Below are 23,447 nucleotides of genomic sequence, written 5' to 3' on the forward strand. Positions count from 1 at the left end.
CCATTATCAGGGATCCTAGGGGTGTCTTGACTTATTGCAGAATTTTCCAATTCTTTTTAATCGATTTAGTGATCCCATTAGACCTATCTCAGTAGGTGCTCATGAATATGATTTTCTCAGAGATTTTCTCTTTGTTGCTCCTATATTCCAGAATAGCACCCCTGTTGTTATTCTTGGCTCTTTTACAGGATTTTTTCACCAGTGGTTTGGGAGATCCTCTTTTTTAACAATTTGCATTTCAGAAGTTCTGCTTCTACTTTGTAATCAATTTAAGCTGTGCTATTCCTTTTTACCATCAAGAATTGCTGAAGGGGAGGTTTTCTCTAGTGTGTTTTGGGTAAAAACTCTCAAAGTTTCTCGAGATGTTGGCATGAAATAATTTAATAATGAGAACATTAAATTTGATAGGGCCAACATTTTTCAACGAGATGGAGTGCAACTAACTGACGTGGGTAATCCAATGTTTGTGGAAAACATTCAAAATGCTTTGAAGCAGTTTTTGTGAAAATGAGAAGAAAAAATTAAATTCAGTGAAATGTTTTCTTAGTTCAGTTTGTAAAACCAACATTTTTTAGATAAATATAAAAGAAAAAACAAAAAAGTTTCTTTTAAGAGCCACCCGTTTTGAACGCAAAACAATTACAATTATTTCAATTGGCCTGCCCAGCACCTGGAGGTTTTTAGAGGTCCGCAGACTACTGCGTTGTCTGTGGACTGTGCAGGCTGCACAGGTGCCTTTGACTTTTTTCTCACTTCTATTTTTTAACTGTGAAAGGTGGCGCCTAAAGGAACCTTTTTTTGTGTTTTTTGTATTTACTTTTGCCTTTTTTTCAGAAGAGGCAAGATTTTGGAGTGAAGGGGCACCAACCACAGGGACGAAGAAGCAGGTGGAGAGGGGAAGATGTTGGGCGGGCATTAATCAGGTAGGTGGCAGTGTTTCTCATGCTCCTTGACCACAGCCTCGAAAGCACTCAGAAACTGCTCCCCACTACAGATCGGTGCTTCACAGTACATACATAGCACTGTGACCCTTGAAAGGTAAGGGTCAGCAGCGTTCTGTATGGCCTGTGAAGCCGCCGCTGGGATCCTCTGCCCCGAAGGAGTATCCTTTGTGGTGATAGGAGCAGATGAAGATGATAGGGTGGAAGAAGTCGACCTGCTATTACCTGAGAAAGGTATCGCCTTTCTCAGAGCAGTCAGGTGGGTCAATTTGGAGTAGTCCCATAGGAATACAAGCCAGATTTGCCACGACTGAGTACAACTTTGCACTCAGTGCAACAAACCTTGCTTGCACTAGCCTTTGGGACATTTCCAATGGTCATGAAAAATTGCCGCACCCAGGACTCACTCCGAGTACTGGTGATAGTGACTTCCTCCACTTCATCCTCTTCTTCCTCTTGATCCTCCTCTTCTGTATCACTGCACCTGTTCCTCTCTCCAGGCCCTCCGGATGAGGATGGTGGTGGTGATGGGGGTGGCTGGGAAGAAGCAATGGCCATAAGAGATGCCATGGTCTCCAAGAACAAGTTCTGCAAAAGAAATGTGCCCAGCATTGAAGCAGTTGCTCTCTCCTGGATAGCCAGATTGAGAATGCGGAAAATTAATGGGTGGGTCCCTTCTAAGGAACCGTCCGTGGACAGTCGAAAATGGGGCTTGAAAAGTTGTAAAAAGTTGCCAGAATAAAGTAGAATGGGTCTGGGAGCGGTGTATAGGTAACATTTCTCCTTCAAACATCCTTGAAGCACGAGTGCGGTCATATGATGACGTCCATGGACATCCATCAGGCAGGAACCGCATGGCGCATGCACTGGGTGTCCTTAGAACAGGCAGTGTCAGCGGACTAATTAAAAGTGTGTCATGCGAAAATGGACATGTCTGGACATCGTGCCTCTCCGGGGGCACCTCCATTTTGAGTGGGGACACCCCGGACAGTCGTACAGTCTGCCAACTCATAATGGGAGTTTAAAAAAAAAAAGAAATATCACAAAGCAATAAACAAAACATTCATGGTACAAACAATATATTTATTCAAGAAAGGGATGGGGTATCGGAAAGGGGAACATAAGTGGGAGAATTAGGACTTTATGTACAATAATAATGAGGGGAGGAAGGAAGTGAGGTTTCATCAAAGCGTCTTTGATTAAAATGTTCAGAATTTGATGGGGATGATTGCTGGGGACAAAGGGGGACAGGTGCAGGAAGTACAGTGATAGGGAACATTTTTAATGACATGATTTTTGACATAGTCTAAAAGTTCCTTAAAATCATTACTCAGTTCATACAATGTTTTAGACAAGTTCATGATTTTAATATTTACAGTTGGGGATAGGACTTGGGATTGTGTGTAATTAAACTGGGGTGTGGTTTCTTCATGAAAACTATGTACAGTAAGAAATATAGAAATAATTATTTTAGTAAGGTGTGTACACTACATTGTTTACATTAAAATATGTATTGTATACCATTGGAGATGTTATCGTCACTTATTTCTTCTTTTGGGAAGTTCTCCCCTAATCACTCAAGTGTGCATGCCATTTCTGTGAGAAAAAAAGTGCTAATAACAGAGAAATAAATACAATGCACTTACTGTTTAGTAAGAATGTGTTGTTCAACAAGCAGCTGGTGTTTCTCATTCTGTTTGCAGAGTTGAAGTGAGGAGATTATATTAAGTGCGCAGTTATGGTTTATGTTTGGTGCGTTCCATTGTAATGTGTGCTAAATAAAAAAATAATGCATATTTTTTAACATAATAATGCATATTTTATTAGTGTTTGTACAAAAAGGTATATTGGCATGTTGTAAACATTAGTTGTGATTTTATGTAATCTGTTTATTGGTTGATGGGTACATCCTTTTTGGGTCTACCCTATGATTCTGAGCCTTGTAAATGCTGCCCGACGTTTGCAGACTACCACGCTGTCCACAAACTCCATATCTCCCATATTGGGGGAGGGGGGAGTATAATATAAGGGGCTTGTAGCAGATTAAAGGTGCACTAGTAAAAACCCATGAAATTCACTGAAACAACTTTGTTAAAGGGACGTTATGGTTAAGTTGCACTAACAAAAACCCATGAAATTAATTGAAAAAAATGTGTTAAAGCGACGTTATGGTTACAAGTAAAACCGAAAATCTTGTGAAATTCACCAGTTATGGTACGCTCAGCAAACATATCTTGTACCTCCTCAATGCACTGTTAAGACTAACAACCGGGACATCAAAGATGACATCACAAATGTCATTGATGACATCACATATGAAATTAATTTTGATAAAAAGTCTATAAAAGGGGTTGTGTTTATAATGTTAGTAACAATATGTCAGGGGTGATCGGGAGACCTATCATGTACTACTTAATGTATTAAAGAATGTACTCACTGAAATAAAACATGATATTGGAGTGTTGTTCTTAATAGAGGTGCACAGTCATACATACACATAGGCAATGGTTGCAGCATTCACTATAAAAGTATAATATTGTTTATCTGATCATTTTGGATAGTAAAATATTGGATGGTACCTTATCAGAGTTTTGAGTAATGATAAACATGTAATAAATAGCTAATAGCTAATAGCTAATAATTGAAGACTTACTACATACTCGTGTTAGTACAAACAATACATATGAAGACCCACAATGCATATATATCTGAGTCACATACAGGGAAACGTCAGTAAGGAGGAAATAAACAACACCACCAAACACTGACAGTTACATTAGACTTTCTTATCAAGTACAGAAATGATTTGTGTGTTTGAGGATTGGTTATTTCCACACGTATGTGTGTACCATGAACTTAGACCAGATCCTAAGGAAAGTGCCTTAACAACACACAACAAGGTTCATGTCTACATATGTAACACCTTTTGATTGTTCAGATTGTCTCTATCAGTGAACAAAACCACTTGGCCTAGATATGTCAGTGAACAAAAAGAAGTGGCCCAGATATGTGATGTCATCAATGACATTTGTGATGTCATCTTTGATGTCCTTGGTGTTAGTGTCTCTATCCCTCCTGCCCACCCCCGCTCATGCCCCGTGTGTGTCTCTTCCTCCCCCCCACCCCCGCTCATGCCCCGTGTGTCTCTATCCCTCCCGCCCACCCCCGCTCATGCCCCGTGTGTCTCTCTCCCTCCCCCCCACCCCCGCTCATGCCCCGTGTGTCTCTCTCCCCCCCACCCCCGCTCATGCCCCATGTGTCTCTCTCCCTCCCCCCACCCCCGCTCATGCCCCGTGTGTCTCTCTCCCTCCCCCCACCCCCGCTCATGCCCCGTGTGTCTCTCTCCCTCCCCAAAAATATACAGAAGACCAGGTAACAAACCTGGCCACACAGCCGCTCTCTGTATAAGCCCTACCAAGGGCAGTGCAATTTGCAAAATTAGAGTCAACTAGTAAATGTTCACTGTATTTACAGAATGTAACTCATCCAAATAAATCTCTTAGTCGGATCCAAAAGTAATATGCGTTTATCAAAAAGAAAATTCCAAGTTGGTCACTAATAAAATCTTAGTGAGGCCGCGGCTAACTCATCCCATAATTGTTATAGACATAAAGTGCCAATGCATTTCGGAGCATACAGCTCCTTCATCAGGGCAGGTCTAATTTACACAAACTGTGGAACATTTATACCAAAAGCATCAAGTTTTGAAAAACATAAACAAAATCGTGATTGTGTTACAAAATATAACCATGCGTGAAATCAATATAAAAATAACATACCAATTTTCGATGAGTTGCAAGGTAAATGGAAAAGGTGAATTAAGCCACACAGTAGGGAAAAAAAAGAGATGCCAAAATAAATAATGTGTAGATGAAATAACACAGTTAATTTGAACATGATCTGAAAACCAAGGAAAGTTACCTCAAGGGATCGAGGTAGCCCGTGCAAAAAATGTGCGGGGAGTTGACAACAACTTCACGCAAGATCAAAGGTCTGGAAACCAGACCAAATCAATTCTTCAATCTGTAGGTACAACAACATGTGTTTTAGTGGGTTGTCTCAGAATTTGTCATAGACACTAGTTGTAGAGGTCTGCAGACTTACCTGTACTCGTAAAACTACGAGTGTACTGAGGCTGGGATTGCGGTCAAGCAGGGGACGCCATTCCGCATTGCCAGGGAACAGCGTTCCCAAGGTTACTCATACTAATATAAACACGTGACCCAAATGTGTCCATTGATCGACACGATGCCGATAGGCAGTTGCACTCTATGCAATCAGGCAATCAAGGCTAAGAATCATAGAAATAAAGAATTTGCAGTAGAGCTGATGATAATTACGGAATTATAGAAGGAAAAAATCGAAAATTAAATATGAGAAAAACGGCTGATGGACATAGAAAACATACTGCCGATTACACTCTATGTAATCAGACAATTCAAGCCAAGAATTCAAATAAAAAAGAATTTGCAGTAGAGCTGATGATAATTACGGAATTATAGAAGGAAAAAAATCAAAAATTAAATATGAGAAAAAAGGCTGATAGACATAGAAAACATACTGACGATTGCACTCCATGCAATCAGGCAATTCAAGCCAGGAATCCAGATAAAAAAGAATTTACAGTAAAGCTACTGATAAATGTAGAATTGTAGAAGGAAAATAACAGAAAATTGAATATGAGAAAAAAGGCTAATAGACATAGAAAACATACTGACAATTGTGTATAAATGAGTGAAAATGTCATAGATAAAATAAACAAACATTGTGATAATAATAATAATGATAATAATAAGCATATTAGACACACTGCGATATATGGAAAAAATCATGCAAGGGTAGCATGTGTATCTAAACCATTACCATAGCTCTCAACTCACACGCTTTTGGCGGGTGTCACCCGCCTTGTAAAGGGCTGACTCACCCGCCAAACCTCCTGCACGCCCATTCATTCTAATGGGCGTCTCACCCGCCCAAAAAAAAATCGGGTGATTTCACCCGCCTTTGCAACACATATGGTTGAGAGCTATGCCATTACATAAACAACTAATGGGTGTAATCGTGGATATATCATGTACATTTATCATAAATACACCAGTCGCATGCGGTAGCCCCCGGAAGGCGCTACCTTGGGTCCCAAACCTAAGTTCGGGAAGGGCGACAATGGTGTGTAAACGTTGGTGATTGGATCCTAATGTGATAACAATTCATATTGAATCCTAAAATAAAAGACATGAATGACCCCCTTAAAGAGAGAGGTCATCCAAAGTGTCCCGGTATAAATGTACATTGGTAGAGGAAGGGAATCATGTACCAGTCACTCATGTATCAACATAATCCTCTTAAGTCAAGCATGGAAAACAATGATTCAAATGTAACAGTGATAGTTAATCTCTTCATTTAGGCCATTTGGGTAGAGGCTCCCAAGTTTGTCTATCCAAAAGGTTTCTCTTTGGTTGAGTCGCAGGCCCAAATCCTCATGGGGATTCGATTTCTTTAACACTTCAAGAATGACAAATCTAATTTGAATCAGGTTGTGGCTCTCATCACGCCAGTGGCGTGCCACCGCCGAGTTGGTGTTACATGTACGTATGCACGAACGGTGCTCGTTCCAACGTGCCTTTGCTGATCTCGTGGACTGTCCTACATAATACTTACCACAGGGGCATTTTATACCATATATAATGTTCACACTATCACACGTACCAAATGTCTTCAGGAAAATCTTGTTGCCTGTTCTGGGATGGTATATCGTGTCACCCTTGATCACCAAATTACAATTGATGCAATGTAAGCACGGATATGTTCCTGTGCGTGAAGTAATGGGTTCTTTCATCGGTGGCCTCGTGTGGACAAGTTCATCTCGTAGGTTTTTGCTCCTTTGATAAGCAAAGACTGGAAGTTGTTCAAATAGATTCTGGACCCTTACATCATTCTTAAAAATGCTCCAATGTTTCTTAATGGAATTCTTTATTTTGTTACTCTGAATGGAAAATTTAGAAACATATACTGGAGTTTTGAGTTCTTTCTTGGGTTTAGTAGTACTTTTCAATAGGCTGTCACGATCAAGGGAATTAACCCTCTGGACTGCCAAATCCAATTAATCCTTTCTGTATCCACGTGCTTCAAATTTCTCTCTCATGTTCAATTGCTGTGCTAAGTAGTCTTCAGGATCGCTCACGATCTTTTTAACTCTCAACAATTGACTGTAAGGAAGATTTTTGAGTAAACTGGACTGATGGAAACACAGGCGGTGAAGTAAGTTATTGCGATCTGTGATTTTTCGAAATAATGTAGTAGAATAGTTGGCGTCTTTTTTCTCAATCTGAACATCAAGGAATGTGATTCTGTCTCTGGAGGTCTCTTTGGTGAACTGGATGCGCTGGTCGATGTTGTTAAGATATGTGAAAAAGTCACTGAAGCTCTCATCCGTGCCTGTCCATATTCCAAAAATATCATCGATGAACCGTAACCAGAGGTGTATATTTTTGTTCCATTCCTGGTTATTCAGTATATGGTCCATTTCATACTTATGCATAAAACAGTTCGCATAGGATGGTGCCATAGTGGCCCCCATCGATGTACCAGACACTTGAAGGAAGAATTTGTCCTGAAATTGAAAATATGAGTTCTCTGAAATAAAGTGAAGGAGAGATAGTATAAATTCCTTCTGTGCTCGAATTTCTGGTGCTTTTAACAGCAGCCATTCAACTGATTCTATCCCAAGGTCATGAGGTATAGATGTGTATAGACTCTTCACATCAATGGTAAACATCAGGTGATCACAATCAAAAATAACAGAGTGTAGTTGCTGTAAGAAGTGTGTGGTATCTCTAACGTATGTGGAAGTTTGTTGTATTAGAGGTTGCAGAAAAAAGTCAATATACACTCCCAATGGTTGATTGATGCTACTCATTCCAGCAACAATAGGTCTCCCCGGTGGTTTAACAAGATCCTTATGAATTTTGGGCAACGTATAGAAATTGGGAACCCTTGGGTGTGGGTTGTTGAGGAATTTATAGGTGTGTTCATTTATCCAGTCTAATTCCATGGCTTTATCCAACAACATCTCAAGGTTCAATTTGATAGAAAGAGTGGGGTCTTGGTCTAAAGGTGCATAAATGGTCCGATCTTGCAGTTGTCTGATGCATTCAATGTTATAATCTGTAGTGTTCATGATGACTAGGGCGCCTCCCTTATCAGCTGGGCGTATGGTGATATCCTTATCACAATATAAATCTCTGATGATTTTCATTTCATGAGGTTTCATGTTTCTATGCGGTGGAGTTTTATAACTGATCCGTTCAATGTCTCGAGTAACAAGTTTTTGAAAAATATCAATTGATGGTACTGAGATTGGTGGTATGAAGCCACTCTTAGTTCTGAATTCTTGAAAATCTGGGGCATCCGAGGTGTTCTCGTATGGTTCTAACTCCTCAAAGAATACTTTCAATTTAAGTTTTCTTATGAATTTGTACAACTCAATCTTGGTATTAAATAGAGTGGTACTGTAAGTGGGTACAAAACTCAACCCCTTTTGTAGGGTATCCTCTTCAGTTTTATTCAGAGTTTTATGAGATATATTTATGACTAGGTTTTCCTCAGTTGTAATCTTGTTTGTGGTTTGTTTTTTAGATTTCCTCCTCCCCCTGCGGGTTCTTTTGGGCGAGCTCCTAAAAAAGGTCCAGTCGTAGATGTGCGTGTGGACGGGCTGGCCGTTTGGTTGGGATCGCTCGATGCTTGTTCTGTCGGGACCTCGGTCTCCCTCTGTGCGTCTGAATCGGAGCTGGAAGTGTTATCTGATGGATACCTGTGGAGTTTCTTTGGTGCTATCGGGCCATACTTCTCCATCCATGTATAAACCTCTTCATTGATATAATCATATGTGTCCCTTTTAAACTTCTTCACCTTCTTTTGTTCCAACTCGTTCTTGTAGTCTTCCAGTTTCGCATTGATGTCAGTTAGAATGATATCGTATTCTTCTTTTCCTAGTGAACCTACAAGTTCTTTCTCAATTTCCTGAATTTCAGTGTTTAGTGTAACCAAATTTTTTGATAATTCCTGTATGGTTAATAAAATCAGGTCAAGGGAACACTTATTCAAAATAGCCTCCCATTTCCGTACAAATTCTTTGCTTTCCTTGCAAAGTGTTGGGCGAAGTTGGATCCGTAACCCTCTTGGTATACGTTGATTCTTGAAATAGCGGCCTAGAGTGATCGCATGTAGTTTGCGGTTTATCTCCTTCCGTATCAAGTATTCAAGTTGTTTAATGCGTTTAGCCGGGTCTTTAGTTGTGGTGGAGTATGTGCCAATGCTTGTTTCACTAATCAGTTCTAGAATGGCTGCCGCCTCCTCTGTGGAAAACCCTAGGGTTTCTGCGCATTTGGATGAAAGACCTTCGATGTCTTCAAAGGACATTATGTTGTTTAAAATTGTCGTATGAGTATAAATTACAATCTCTATCACTGTGTGTCTCCACTCACGTGTGTCTCAAAAAGGAAGAACAAGAGCAGGAAGGTAAGTAAGTGGGCACCACTTGTTTAAATTCACTTTCAAACAGATCAAAAAAGGTTGAGGTTATAAATCATCTTTCAAAAAAATTCACAGGAGCTGGCTACGATGAGTCTGGAGACACCCTGACTCGTGGAACACAAAAATATACAGAAGACCAGGTAACAAACCTGGCCACACAGCCGCTCTCTGTATAAGCCCTACCAAGGGCAGTGCAATTTGCAAAATTAGAGTCAACTAGTAAATGTTCACTGTATTTACAGAATGTAACTCATCCAAATAAATCTCTTAGTCGGATCCAAAAGTAATATGCGTTTATCAAAAAGAAAATTCCAAGTTGGTCACTAATAAAATCTTAGTGAGGCCGCGGCTAACTCATCCCATAATTGTTATAGACATAAAGTGCCAATGCATTTCGGAGCATACAGCTCCTTCATCAGGGCAGGTCAGGTCTAATTACACAAACTGTAAATAGAGTGGTACTGTAAGTGGGTACAAAACTCAACCCCTTTTGTAGGGTATCCTCTTCAGTTTTATTCAGAGTTTTATGAGATATATTTATGACTAGGTTTTCCTCAGTTGTAATCTTGTTTGTGGTTTGTTTTTTAGATTTCCTCCTCCCGCTGCGGGTTCTTTTGGGCGAGCTCCTAAAAAAGGTCCAGTCGTAGATGTGCGTGTGGACGGGCTGGCCGTTTGGTTGGGATCGCTCGATGCTTGTTCTGTCGGGACCTCGGTCTCCCTCTGTGCGTCTGAATCGGAGCTGGAAGTGTTATCTGATGGATACCTGTGGAGTTTCTTTGGTGCTATCGGGCCATACTTCTCCATCCATGTATAAACCAGACCTTTGATCTTGCGTGAAGTTGTTGTCAACTCCCCGCACATTTTTTCCACGGGCTACCTCGATCCCTTGAGGTAACTTTCCTTGGTTTTCAGATCATGTTCAAATTAACTGTGTTATTTCATCTACACATTATTTATTTTGGCATCTCTTTTTTTTCCCTACTGTGTGGCTTAATTCACCTTTTCCATTTACCTTGCAACTCATCGTAAATTGGTATGTTATTTTTATATTGATTTCACGCATGGTTATATTTTGTAACACAATCACGATTTTGTTTATGTTTTTCAAAACTTGATGCTTTTGGTATAAATGTTCCACAGTTTGTGTAAATTAGACCTGCCCTGATGAAGGAGCTGTATGCTCCGAAATGCATTGGCACTTTATGTCTATAACAATTATGGGATGAGTTAGCCGCGGCCTCATTAAGATTTTATTAGTGACCAACTTGGAATTTTCTTTTTGATAAACGCATATTACTTTTGGATCCGACTAAGAGATTTATTTGGATGAGTTACATTCTGTAAATACAGTGAACATTTACTAGTTGACTCTAATTTTGCAAATTGCACTGCCCTTGTTAGGGCTTATACAGAGAGCGGCTGTGTGGCCAGGTTTGTTACCTGGTCTTCTGTATATTTTTGAGTTCCACGAGTCAGGGTGTCTCCAGACTCATCGTAGCCAGCTCCTGTGAATTTTTTTGAAAGATGATTTATAACCTCAACCTTTTTTGATCTGTTTGAAAGTGAATTTAAAGAAGTGGTGCCCACTTACTTACCTTCCTCTCTCTCCCTCCCCCCCACCCCGGCTCATGCCCCATGTGTCTCTCTCCCTCCCCACACCCCCGCTCATGCCCCGTGTTGGTGGCCAGCGGAGGGCCGAGGAGCGGGATCTGCCGCATGAACTCATGACCGTGCGGCATGTCCGTGTTTTTGTTTGTCCCCCCCACCCTCCGCTCATGCCCCGTGTGTCTCTCTCCCCCCCACCCCCGCTCATGCCCCATGTGTCTCTATCCCTCCCGCCCACCCCCCTCTCATGCCCGGTGTGTGTCTCTCCCTCCCCCCCACCCCCGCTCATGCCCCGTGTGTCTCTCTCCCCCCCCACCCCCGCTCATGCCCCATGTGTCTCTATCCCTCCCGCCCACCCCCCTCTCATGCCCGGTGTGTGTCTCTCCTCCCCCCACCCCCGCTCATGCCCCGTGTGTGTCTCGATCTCCCGCCCACCCCCCGCTCATGCCCGGTTTGTCTCTCTCCCCTCCCCCCCCACACCCGCTCATGCCCCGTGTGTCTCTCTCCCTCCCCCCCACCCCCGCTCATGCCCCGTGTGTGTCTCGACCTCCCGCCGACCCCCCGCTCATGCCCGGTTTGTCTCTCTCCCCCCCACCCCCGCTCATGCCCCATGTGTCTCTATTCCTCCCGCCCACCCCCTCTCATGCCCGGTGTGTGTCTCTCCCTCCCCCCACCCCCGCTCATGCCCCGTGTGTGTCTCTCCCTCCCCCCACCCCCGCTCATGCCCCGTGTGTGTCTCGACCTCCCCCCCACCCCCGCTCATGCCCCGTGTGTCTCTCTCCCCCCCACCCCCGCTCATGCCCCATGTGTCTCTATCCCTCCCGCCCACCCCCCTCTCATGCCCGGTGTGTGTCTCTCCCTCCCCCCACCCCCGCTCATGCCCCGTGTGTGTCTCACCCTCCCCCCACCCCCGCTCACGCCCCGTGTGTGTCTCGACCTCCCGCCCACCCCCCGCTCATGCCCGGTTTGTCTCTCTCCCTCCCCCCCCACACCCGCTCATGCCCCATGTGTCTCTCTCCCTCCCCCCCACCCCCCGCTCATGCCCCGTGTGTCTCTCGAGTCTCTCCCCCACCCCCGCTCATGCCCCCTGTGTCTCTCTCCCTCCCCCGCACCCTCGCTCATGCCCCGTGTGTCTCTCCCTCCCCCCTACCCCCGCTCATGCCCCGTGTGTCTCTCTCCCTCCCGCCCAACCCCGCTCACCCCCCGCTCATGCCCCGTGTGTCTCTAGCCGTCCCACCCACCCCCCGCTCATGCCCCGTGTGTCCCTAGCCCTCCCACCCACCCCCCGCTCATGCCCCTATCCCTCCCACCCACCCCCCGCTCATGCCCTGTTTGTCTCTCCCCTCCCACCCCCCCTGCTCATGCCCCGTGTGTCTCTATTCCTCCCACCCACCCCCCGCTCATGCCCTGTGTGTCTCTATCCCTCCCACCCACCCCCCGCTCATGCCCCGTGTGTCTCTCCCCTCACCCCCTACTCATGCCCTGTGTGTCTCTAGCCCTCCCACCCCCTCTCATGCCCCTATCCCTCCCACCCACCCCCAGCTCATGACCCTAGCCCTCCCACCGACCCCCCGCTCATGCCCCTAGCCCTCCCACCCACCCCCTGCTCATGCCCCGTGTGTCTCCATCCCTCCGACCCACCCCCGCTCATGCCCCGTGTGTCTCTCTCCCTCCCCCCCACCCCCGCTCATGCCCTGTGTGTCTCTATCCCTCCTGCCCACCCGCCGCTCGTGCCCCGTGTGTCCCTATCCCTCCTGCCCACCACCCGCTCATGCCCCGTGTGTCTCTAACCCTCCCACCCACCCCCCGCTCATGCCCCATGTGTCTCTATCCCTCCCACCCACCCCCCGCTCATGCCCCGTGTGTCTCTCTCCCTCCCCGCACCCCCGCTCATGCACCGTGTGTCTCTATCCCTCCCGCCCACCCCCTGCTCATGTCCCGTGTGTCTCTATCCCTCCCGTCCCACCCCCGTTCATGCCCCGTGTGTCTCTCCCCCCCACCCCCTGCTCATGCCCCTTTGTCTCTCCCCTGACCCCCTACTCATGCCCCGTGTGTCTCTAGCACTCCCACCCACCCCCGCTCATGCCCCTAGCCCTCCCACCCACCCCCCGCTCATGCATGCCCCGTTTGTCTCTATCCCTCCCACCCCCCGCTCATGCCCCGTGTGTCTCTATCACTCCCACCCACCCCCCCCGCTCATGCCCCGTGTGTCTCTATCCCTCCCACCCACCCGCCGCTCATGCCCCGTGTGTCTCTCCGCCCACCCCCGCTCATGCCCCGTGTGTGTCTCTCCCTCCCCCCCACCCCCGCTCACGCCCCGTGTGTGTCTCTCCCCCCCACCCCCGCTCATGCCCCGTGTGTGTCTCTCCCTTCCGCCCACCCCCTGCTCATGCCCCGTGTGTGTCTCTCCCCCCCCACGCCCGCTCATGCCCCGTGTGTCTCTCTCCCTCCCCCCCACCCCTGCTCATGCCCCGTGTGTGTCTCTACCCCCCGCCCACCCCCCGCTCATGCACCCGTGTGTCTCTCTCCCTCCCACCACACCCGCTCACCCCCCGCTCATGCCCCATGTGTCTCTAGTCCTCCCACTCCCATCCACCCCCCGCTCATGGCCCGTGTGTCTCTAGCCCACAAACCACCCCCCTCTCTTGCCCCGTGTGTCTCTAGCCCTCCCACCCCTACTCATGCCCTGTGTGTCTCTAGCCCTATCACCCACCCCCCGCTCATGCACCTAGCCCTCCCACCCACCCCCCGCTCATGCCCCGTGTGTCTCTCTCCCTCCTACCCACCCCCCGCTCATGCCCCGTGTGTGTCTCTTCCTCCCCCCCACCCCTGCTCATGCCCCGTGTGTCTCTATCCCTCCTGCCCACCCCCGCTCATGCCCCCTGTGTCTCTCTCCCTCCCCCCCACCCCCGCTCATGCCCCGTGTGTCTCTCTCCCCCCCACCCCCGCTCATGCCCCATGTGTCTCTCTACCTCCCCCCCACCCCCGCTCATGCCCCGTGTGTCTCTCTACCTCCCCCCCACCCCCGCTCATGCCCCATGTGTCTCTCTCCCTCCCCACACCCCCGCTCATGCCCCGTGTTGGTGGCTAGCGGAGGGCCGAGGAGCGGGATCTGCCGCATGAACTCATGACCGTGCGGCATGTCTGTGTTATTGTTTGTCCCCCCCACCCACCGCTCATGCCCCGTGTGTCTCTATCCCTCCCGCCCACCCCCCTCTCATGCCCGGTGTGTGTCTCTCCCTCCCCCCACCCCCGCTCATGCCCCGTGTGTGTCTCTCCCTCCCCCCACCCCCGCTCATGCCCCGTGTGATTCTCGACCTCCCGCCCATCCCCCGCTCATGCCCCGTGTGTCTCTCTCCCTCCCCCCACCCCCGCTCATGCCCCGTGTGTCTCTCGAGCCTCCCCCCCACCCCCGCTCATGCCCCCTGTGTCTCTCTCCCTCCCCCGCACCCTCGCTCATGCCCCGTGTGTCTCTCTCCCTCCCGCCCACCCCCGCTCACCCCCCGCTCATGCCCCGTATGTCTCTAGCCCTCCCACCCACCCCCCGCTCATGCCACGTGTGTCTCTAGCCCTCCCACCCACCCCCCGCTCATGCCCCTATCCCTCCCACCCACCCGCCGCTCATGCCCCGTTTATCAATCCCCTCCCACCCCCCCGCTCATGCCCCGTGTGTCTCTATCCCTCCCACCCACCCCCCGCTCATGGCCTGTGTGTCTCTATCCCTCCCACCCACCCCCCGCTCATGCCCCGTGTGTGTCTCTCCCTCCCCCCCACCCCCGCTCATGCCCCGTGTGTCTCTCTCCCTCCCGCCCACCCCCCGCTCACCCCCCGCTCATGCCCCATGTGTCTCTAGTCCTCCCACTCCCACCCACCCCCCGCTCATGCCCCATGTGTCTCTAGCCCACAAACCACCCCCCGCTCTTGCCCCGTGTGTCTCTAGCCCTCCCACCCCTACTCATGCCCCGTGTGTCTCTAGCCCTATCACCCACCCCCCGCTCATGCACCTAGCCCTCCCACCCACCCCCCGCTCATGCCCCGTTTGTCTCTCCCCTAACACCCACCCCCCGCTCATGCCCCGTGTGTCTCTCTCCCTCCTGCCCACCCCCCGCTCATGCCCCGTGTGTGTCTCTTCCTCCCCCCCGCCCCTGCTCATGCCCCGTGTGTCTCTATCCCTCCTGCCCACCCCCGCTCATGCCCCCTGTGTCTCTCTCCCTCCCCCCCACCCCCGCTCATGCCCCGTGTGTCTCTCTCCCCCCACCCCGCTCATGCCCCATGTGTCTCTCTCCCTCCCACCACCCCCGCTCATGCCCCGTGTGTCTCTCTACCTCCCCCCCACCCCCGCTCATGCCCCATGTGTCTCTCTCCCTCCCCACACCCCCGCTCATGCCCCGTGTTGGTGGCCAGCGGAGGGCCGAGGAGCGGGATCTGCCGCATGAACTCATGACCGTGCGGCATGTCTGTGTTATTGTTTATCCCCCCCACCCCCCGCTCATGCCCCGTGTGTCTCTATCCCTCCCGCCCACCCCCCTCTCATGCCCGGTGTGTGTCTCTCCCTCCCCCCACCCCCGCTCATGCCCGGTGTGTGTCTCTCCCTCCCCCCACCCCCGCTCATGCCCCGTGTGTGTCTCGACCTCCCACCCATCCCCCGCTCATGCCCCGTGTGTCTCTCTCCCTCCCCCCCACCCCCGCTCATGCCCCGTGTGTCTCTCGAGCCTCCCCCCCACCCCCGCCCATGCCCCCTATGTCTCTCTCCCTCCCCCGCACCCTCGCTCATGCCCCGTGTGTCTCTCTCCCTCCCGCCCACCCCCGCTCACCCCCCGCTCATGCCCCGTGTGTCTCTAGCCCTCCTACCCACCCCCCGCTCATGCCACGTGTGTCTCTAGCCCTCCCACCCACCCCCCGCTCATGCCCCTATCCCTCCCACCCACCCGCCGCTCATGCCCCGTTTGTCTCTCCCCTCTCACCCCCCCGCTCATGCCCCGTGTGTCTCTATCCCTCCCACCCACCCCCCGCTCATGGCCTGTGTGTCTCTATCCCTCCCACCCACCCCCCGCTCATGCCCCGTGTGTCTCTCCCCTCACCCCCTACTCATGCACTGTGTGTCTCTAGCCCTCCCACCAACCCCCGCTCATGCCCCTAGCCCTCCCACCCACCCCCCGCTCATGCCCCGTGTGTCTCCATCCCTCCCACCCACCCCCGCTCATGCCCCGTGTGTCTCTCTCCCTCCCCCCCACCCCCGCTCATGCCCTGTGTGTCTCTATCCCTCCTGCCCACCCGCCGCTCATGCCCCGTGTGTCTCTATCCCTCCCGCCCACCCCTCGCTCATGCCCCGTGTGTCTCTCTCCCTCCCCCCACCCCAGCTCATGCACCGTGTGTCTCTATCCCTCCCGCCCACCCCCTGCTCATGCCCCGTGTGTCTCTATCCCTCCCGTCCCAGCCCCCGCTCATGCCCCGTGTGTCTCTCCCTCCCCCCACCCTGCTCATGCCCCGTGTGTCTCTATCCCTCCCGCCCACCCCCGCTCACGCCCTGTGTGTGTCTCTCCCTCCCCCCACCCCCTGCTCATGCCCCGTTTGTCTCTCCCCTGACCCCCTACTCATGCCCCGTGTGTCTCTAGCACTCCCACCCACCCCCGCTCATGCTCTTAGCCCTCCCACCCACCCCCCGCTCATGCATGCCCCATTTGTCTCTATCCCTCCCACCCCCCGCTCATGCCCCGTGTGTCTCTATCACTCCCACCCACCCCCCGCTCATGCCCCGTGTGTCTCTATAACTCCCACCCCCCCCCACTCATGCCCCGTGTGTCTCTCCCCCCACCCCCGCTCATGCCCCGTGTGTGTCTCTCCCTCCCCCCCACCCCCGCTCCTGCCCCGTGTGTGTCTCTCCCCCCCACCCCCGCTCATGCCCCGTGTGTGTCTCTCCCTCCCGCCCAACCCCCGCTCATGCCCCGTGTGTGTCTCTCCCTCCCCCCCACCCCCGCTCATGCCCCGTGTGTGTCTCTCCCTCCCCCCCACCCCCGCTCATGCCCCGTGTGTGTCTCTACCTCCCGCCCACCCCCCGCTCATGCCCCGTGTGTCTCTCTCCCTCCCCCCACACCCGCTCATGCCCCGTGTGTCTCTCTCCCTTCCCCCCACCCCCGCTCATGCCCCGTGTGTCTCTCTCCCTCCCCCCACCCCGCTCATGCCCCGTGTGTCTCTCCCTCCCCCCCACCCCCGCTCATGCCCCGAGTGTCTCTCTCCCTCCCGCCCACCCCCCGCTCATGCCCCATGTGTCTCTAGCCCTCCCACCCACCCCCCGCTCATGCCCCGTGTGTCTCTAGCCCACAAACCACCCCCCGCTCTTGCCCCGTGTGTCTCGCACCCTCCCACCCACCCCTACTCATGCCCCGTGTGTCTCTAGCCCTATCACCCACCCCCCGCTCATGCACCTAGCCCTCCCACCCACCCCCCGCTCATGCCCCATTTGTCTCTCCCCTAACACCAACCCCCCGCTCATGCCCCATGTGTCTCTCTCCCTCCCCCCCACCCCCGCTCATGCACTGTGTGTCTCTATCCCTCCCGCCCACCCCCTGCTCATGCCCCGTGTGTCTCTATCCCTCCCGTCCCACCTGCCGCTCATGCCCTTGTGTCTCTCCATCCCCCCACCCTGCTCATGCCCCGTGTCTCTCTATCCCTCCCGCCCACCCCCCGCTCATGCCCTGTGTGTGTCTCTCCCTCCCCCCACCCCCTGCTCATGCCCCGTTTGTCTCTCTCCTGACCCCCTACTCATGCCCCGTGTGTCTCTAGCACTCCAACCCACCACCGCTCATGCCCCTAGCCCTCCCACCCACCCCCCGCTCATGCATGCCCCGTTTGTCTCTATCCCTCCCAGCCCCCGCTCATGCCCCGTGTGTCTCTATCACTCCCACCCACCCCCCGCTCATGCCCCGTGTGTCTCTATCCCTCCCACCCACCTCCCGCTCATGCCCCGTGTGTCTCTCCCCCCACCCCCGCTCATGCCCTGTGTGTGTCTCTCCGTCCCCCCACTCCCGCTCATGCCCCGTGTGTGTCTCTCCCCCCACCCCCGCTCAAGCCCTGTGTGTGTCTCTCCCTCCCGCCCACCCCCCGCTCATGCCCCGTGTGTCTCTCTCCCTCCCTCCCACCCCTGCTCATGCCCCGTGTGTCTCTCTCCCTCCCCCCACCCCCGCTCATGCCCCGTGTGTCTCTCTCCCTCCCCCCCACCCCCGCTCATGCCCCGTGTGTCTCTCACTCCCTCCCACCCCCGCTCATGCCCCGAGAGTCTCTCTCCCTCCCGCCCACCCCCCGCTCATGCCCCATGTGTCTCTAGCCCTCCCACCCACCCCCCGCTCTTGTCCCGTGTGTCTCTAGCACTCCCACCCACCCCCCGCTCATGCCCCTAGAACTCCCACTCACCCCCCGCTCATGCCCCGTGTGTCTCTCCCTCCCCCCCACCCCCGCTCATGCCCCGAGTGTCTCTCTCCCTCCCGCCCACCCCCCGCTCATGCCCCATGTGTCTCTAGCCCTCCCACCCACCCCCCGCTCATGCCCCGTGTGTCTCTAGCCCACAAACCACCCCCCGCTCTTGCCCCGTGTGTCTCGCACCCTCCCACCCACCCCTACTCATGCCCCGTGTGTCTCTAGCCCTATCACCCACCCCCCGCTCATGCACCTAGCCCTCCCACCCACCCCCCGCTCATGCCCCATTTGTCTCTCCCCTAACACCAACCCCCCGCTCATGCCCCATGTGTCTCTCTCCCTCCCCCCCACCCCCGCTCATGCACTGTGTGTCTCTATCCCTCCCGCCCACCCCCTGCTCATGCCCCGTGTGTCTCTATCCCTCCCGTCCTACCTGCCGCTCATGCCCTTGTGTCTCTCCCTCCCCCCACCCTGCTCATGCCCCGTGTGTCTCTATCCCTCCCGCCCACCCCCCGCTCATGCCCTGTGTGTGTCTCTCCCTCCCCCCACCCCCTGCTCATGCCCCGTTTGTCTCTCTCCTGACCCCCTACTCATGCCCCGTGTGTCTCTAGCACTCCAACCCACCACCGCTCATGCCCCTAGCCCTCCCACCCACCCCCCGCTCATGCATGCCCCGTTTGTCTCTATCCCTCCCAGCCCCCGCTCATGCCCCGTGTGTCTCTATCACTCCCACCCACCCCCCGCTCATGCCCCGTGTGTCTCTATCCCTCCCACCCACCTCCCGCTCATGCCCCGTGTGTCTCTCCCCCCACCCCCGCTCATGCCCTGTGTGTGTCTCTCCGTCCCCCCACTCCCGCTCATGCCCCGTGTGTGTCTCTCCCCCCACCCCCGCTCAAGCCCTGTGTGTGTCTCTCCCTCCCGCCCACCCCCCGCTCATGCCCCGTGTGTGTCTCTCCCTCCCCCCACCCTGTCTCATGTCCCGTGTGTGTCTCTCCCTCCCCCCCACCCCCGCTCATGCCCCGTGTGTCTCTCTCCCTCCCTCCCACCCCTGCTCATGCCCCGTGTGTCTCTCTCCCTCCCCCCACCCCCGCTCATGCCCCGTGTGTCTCTCTCCCTCCCCCCCACCCCCGCTCATGCCCCGTGTGTCTCTCACTCCCTCCCACCCCCGCTCATGCCCCGAGAGTCTCTCTCCCTCCCGCCCACCCCCCGCTCATGCCCCATGTGTCTCTAGCCCTCCCACCCACCCCCCGCTCTTGTCCCGTGTGTCTCTAGCACTCCCACCCACCCCCCGCTCATGCCCCTAGAACTCCCACTCACCCCCCGCTCATGCCCCGTTTGTCTCTCCCCTAACACCCACCCCCGCTCATGCCCCGTGTGTCTCTATCCCTCCCACCCACCCCCCGCTCATGCCCTGTGTGTCTCTATCCCTCCCACCCACCCCCCGCTCATGCCCCGTGTGTCTCTCCCCTCACCCCCTACTCATGCCCCGTGTGTCTCTAGCCCTCCCACCCACCCCTACTCATGCCCCGTGTGTCTCTAGTCCTTTCCCCCACCCCCCGCTCATGCCCCTAGCCCTCCCACCCATCCCCCGCTCATGCCCCATGTGTCTCTATCCCTCCCGCCCACCCCCCGCTCATGCCCCGTGTGTGTCTCTCCCTCCCCCCCACCCCCTGCTCATGCCCATGTGTCTCTCCCCTCATCCCCTACTCATGCAGTTGGTGACAGCCGATGGACCAGGCAAGTGAAGAGCTGTCACTGAAGACCGTAATGCTAACCTGTGCTTTCTTGTCTTTATAGGTGTTGCTGAAGACTGGATTCAGGATGGTAAGCCTTTTTCCTTAGGCCCAGGATCAGATGCAGAAGACACGATGAGCGTTCTGCTGCAGAGGATGCAGAATAACGCAAAGCAAGATTCATCCATCGGGTGTGGTTTAAATAGCCTCCTGTAGTGCTTAGGTGTCTCCTTCCACAGCCACGCCTAGGTAAGAAAAGAGTTCCTGCTTTCCAGAAGAGTTCCAGTGTTCTGAATCTAGGGAGTGGCTCCTGCCACACCCAACAGGAAAAGTAGTTCCAAACAGAAGAGGATCAGAGGCTCAACTGGCAGGCAAGTAAGCAGCATGGTCTGCTGCAGGTAAGTCCACCCAAGCATTATGAGCCCGGCGCTTCCAGCGCTGGGACTGGGCATATTTATGAGCCTGGTGCCACTGGCGCCAGGACTGGGTCCAAAAGGTCCCAATTGGGACTGGTTGGCACTCGGAACCTGGGTTATGGATCTGCTTCCAAGGGAGTTGGGAAAACCCTGACCTTTTGGAAGCAGAGATCATGACACACCCCTGCTCATGCCCCGTGTGTCTCTCTCCCTCCCCCCCACCCCCGCTCATGCCCCGTGTGTCTCGACCTCCCCCCACCCCCGCTCATGCCCCGTGTGTCTCATTCCATCCCACCCACCCACCGCTCACCCCCACTCATGCCCCGTGTGTCTCTAGCCCTCCCACCCACCCCCTACTCATGCCCCGTGTGTCTCTAGCCCTCCCACCCACCCCACGCTTAGGCCCCTAGCCCTCCCACCCACCCCCCGCTCATGCCCCGTTTGTCTCTCCAATCCCACCCACCCCCCGCTCATGCCCCTTGTGTCTCTATCCCTCCCACCCACCCCCTGCTCATGCCCCGTGTGTCTCTATCCCTCCCACCCACCCCCCGCTCATGCCCCGTGTGTCTCTATCCCAGCTCATGCCCCGCTCATGCCCCGTGTGTCTCTAGCCCTCCCAACGTCCGCTCATGCCCTGTGTGTCTCTATCCCTCCCACCGACCCCCCGCTCATGCCCCGTGTGTCTCTCTCTCCCCCCGACCCCCGCTCATGCCCTGTGTGTCTCTATCCCTCCCGCCCACCCCCCGCTCATGCCCCTTGTGTCTCTATCCCTCCCGCCCACCCCCCGCTCATACCCTGTGTGTCTCTCCAACCCCCCCCCCAACCCCCGCTCATGCCCCGTGTGTCTCTATCCCTCCCGCCCATCCCCCGCTCATGCCCCGTGTGTGTCTCTCCCCCCCAAACCCTGCTCATGCCCCGTGTGTCTCTCCCCTCACCCGCTACTCATGCCCCGTGTGTCTCTAGCCCTCCCACCCACCCCCGATCATGCCCCTAGCCATCCCATCCACCCCCCGCTCATGGCCCGTTTGTCTCTATCCCTCCCACCCACCCCCCGCTCATGCCACGTGTGTCTCTATCACTCCCATCCACCCCCCGCTCATGCCCTGTGTGTCTCTAGACCTCCCACCCACCCCCCGCTCATGCCCCGTGTGTCACTCCCCCCACCTCTGCTCATGACCCGTGTGTCTCTATCCCTCCCGCCCACCCCCACTCATGCCCCGTGTGTGTCTCTCCCTGGGCTGGGCATATTTATGAGCCTGGTGCCACTGGCGCCAGGACTGGGTCCAAAAGGTCCCAATTGGGACTGGTTGGCACTCGGAACCTGGGTTATGGATCTGCTTCCAAGGGAGTTGGGAAAACCCTGACCTTTTGGAAGCAGAGATCATGACACACCCCTGCTCATGCCCCGTGTGTCTCTCTCCCTCCCCCCCACCCCCGCTCATGCCCCGTGTGTCTTGACCTCCCCCCACCCCCGCTCATGCCCCGTGTGTCTCATTCCATCCCACCCACCCACCGCTCACCCCCACTCATGCCCCGTGTGTCTCTAGCCCTCCCACCCACCCCCCGCTCATGCCCTGTGTGTCTCTAACCCTCCCACCCACCCCCCGCTCATGTCCCGTGTGTCTCTAGCCCTCCCACCCACCCCCTACTCATGCCCCGTGTGTCTCTAGCCCTCCCACCCACCCCACGCTTAGGCCCCTAGCCCTCCCACCCACCCCCCGCTCATGCCCCGTTTGTCTCTCCAATCCCACCCACCCCCCGCTCATGCCCCTTGTGTCTCTATCCCTCCCACCCACCCCCTGCTCATGCCCCGTGTGTCTCTATCCCTCCCACCCACCCCCCGCTCATGCCCCGTGTGTCTCTATCCCAGCTCATGCCCCGCTCATGCCCCGTGTGTCTCTAGCCCTCCCAACGTCCGCTCATGCCCTGTGTGTCTCTATCCCTCCCACCGACCCCCCGCTCATGCCCCGTGTGTCTCTCTCTCCCCCCGACCCCCGCTCATGCCCTGTGTGTCTCTATCCCTCCCGCCCACCCCCCGCTCATGCCCCTTGTGTCTCTATCCCTCCCGCCCACCCCCCGCTCATACCCTGTGTGTCTCTCCAACCCCCCAACCCCCGCTCATGCCCCGTGTGTCTCTATCCCTCCCGCCCATCCCCCGCTCATGCCCCGTGTGTGTCTCTCCCCCCCAAACCCTGCTCATGCCCCGTGTGTCTCTCCCCTCACCCGCTACTCATGCCCCGTGTGTCTCTAGCCCTCCCACCCACCCCCGATCATGCCCCTAGCCATCCCATCCACCCCCCGCTCATGGCCCGTTTGTCTCTATCCCTCCCACCCACCCCCCGCTCATGCCACGTGTGTCTCTATCACTCCCATCCACCCCCCGCTCATGCCCTGTGTGTCTCTAGACCTCCCACCCACCCCCCGCTCATGCCCCGTGTGTCACTCCCCCCACCTCTGCTCATGACCCGTGTGTCTCTATCCCTCCCGCCCACCCCCACTCATGCCCCGTGTGTGTCTCTCCCTCCCCCCCACCCCCTGCTCACGCCCCGTGTGTCTCTCCCCTCACCCCCTACTCATGCCCCATGTGTCTCTAAACCCCCCCACCCACCCCCCACTCGGCCCCTAGCCCTCCCACCCACCCCCGCTCATGCCCCGTGTGTCTCTATCCCTCCCACCCACCCCCCGCTCATGCAACGTGTGTCTCTATCCCTCCCATCCACCCCCCGCTCATGCCCCGTGTGTCTCTATCCCTCCCACCCACCCCCCCGCTCATGCCCCGTATGTCTCTATCCCGTCCCACCCACCCC

This window comes from Ambystoma mexicanum, chromosome 2q (genome assembly GCF_040938575.1).
Source record: "Ambystoma mexicanum isolate Mex_15411 chromosome 2q, UKY_AmexF1_1, whole genome shotgun sequence".
NCBI classification, from domain to species: domain Eukaryota; kingdom Metazoa; phylum Chordata; class Amphibia; order Caudata; family Ambystomatidae; genus Ambystoma; species Ambystoma mexicanum.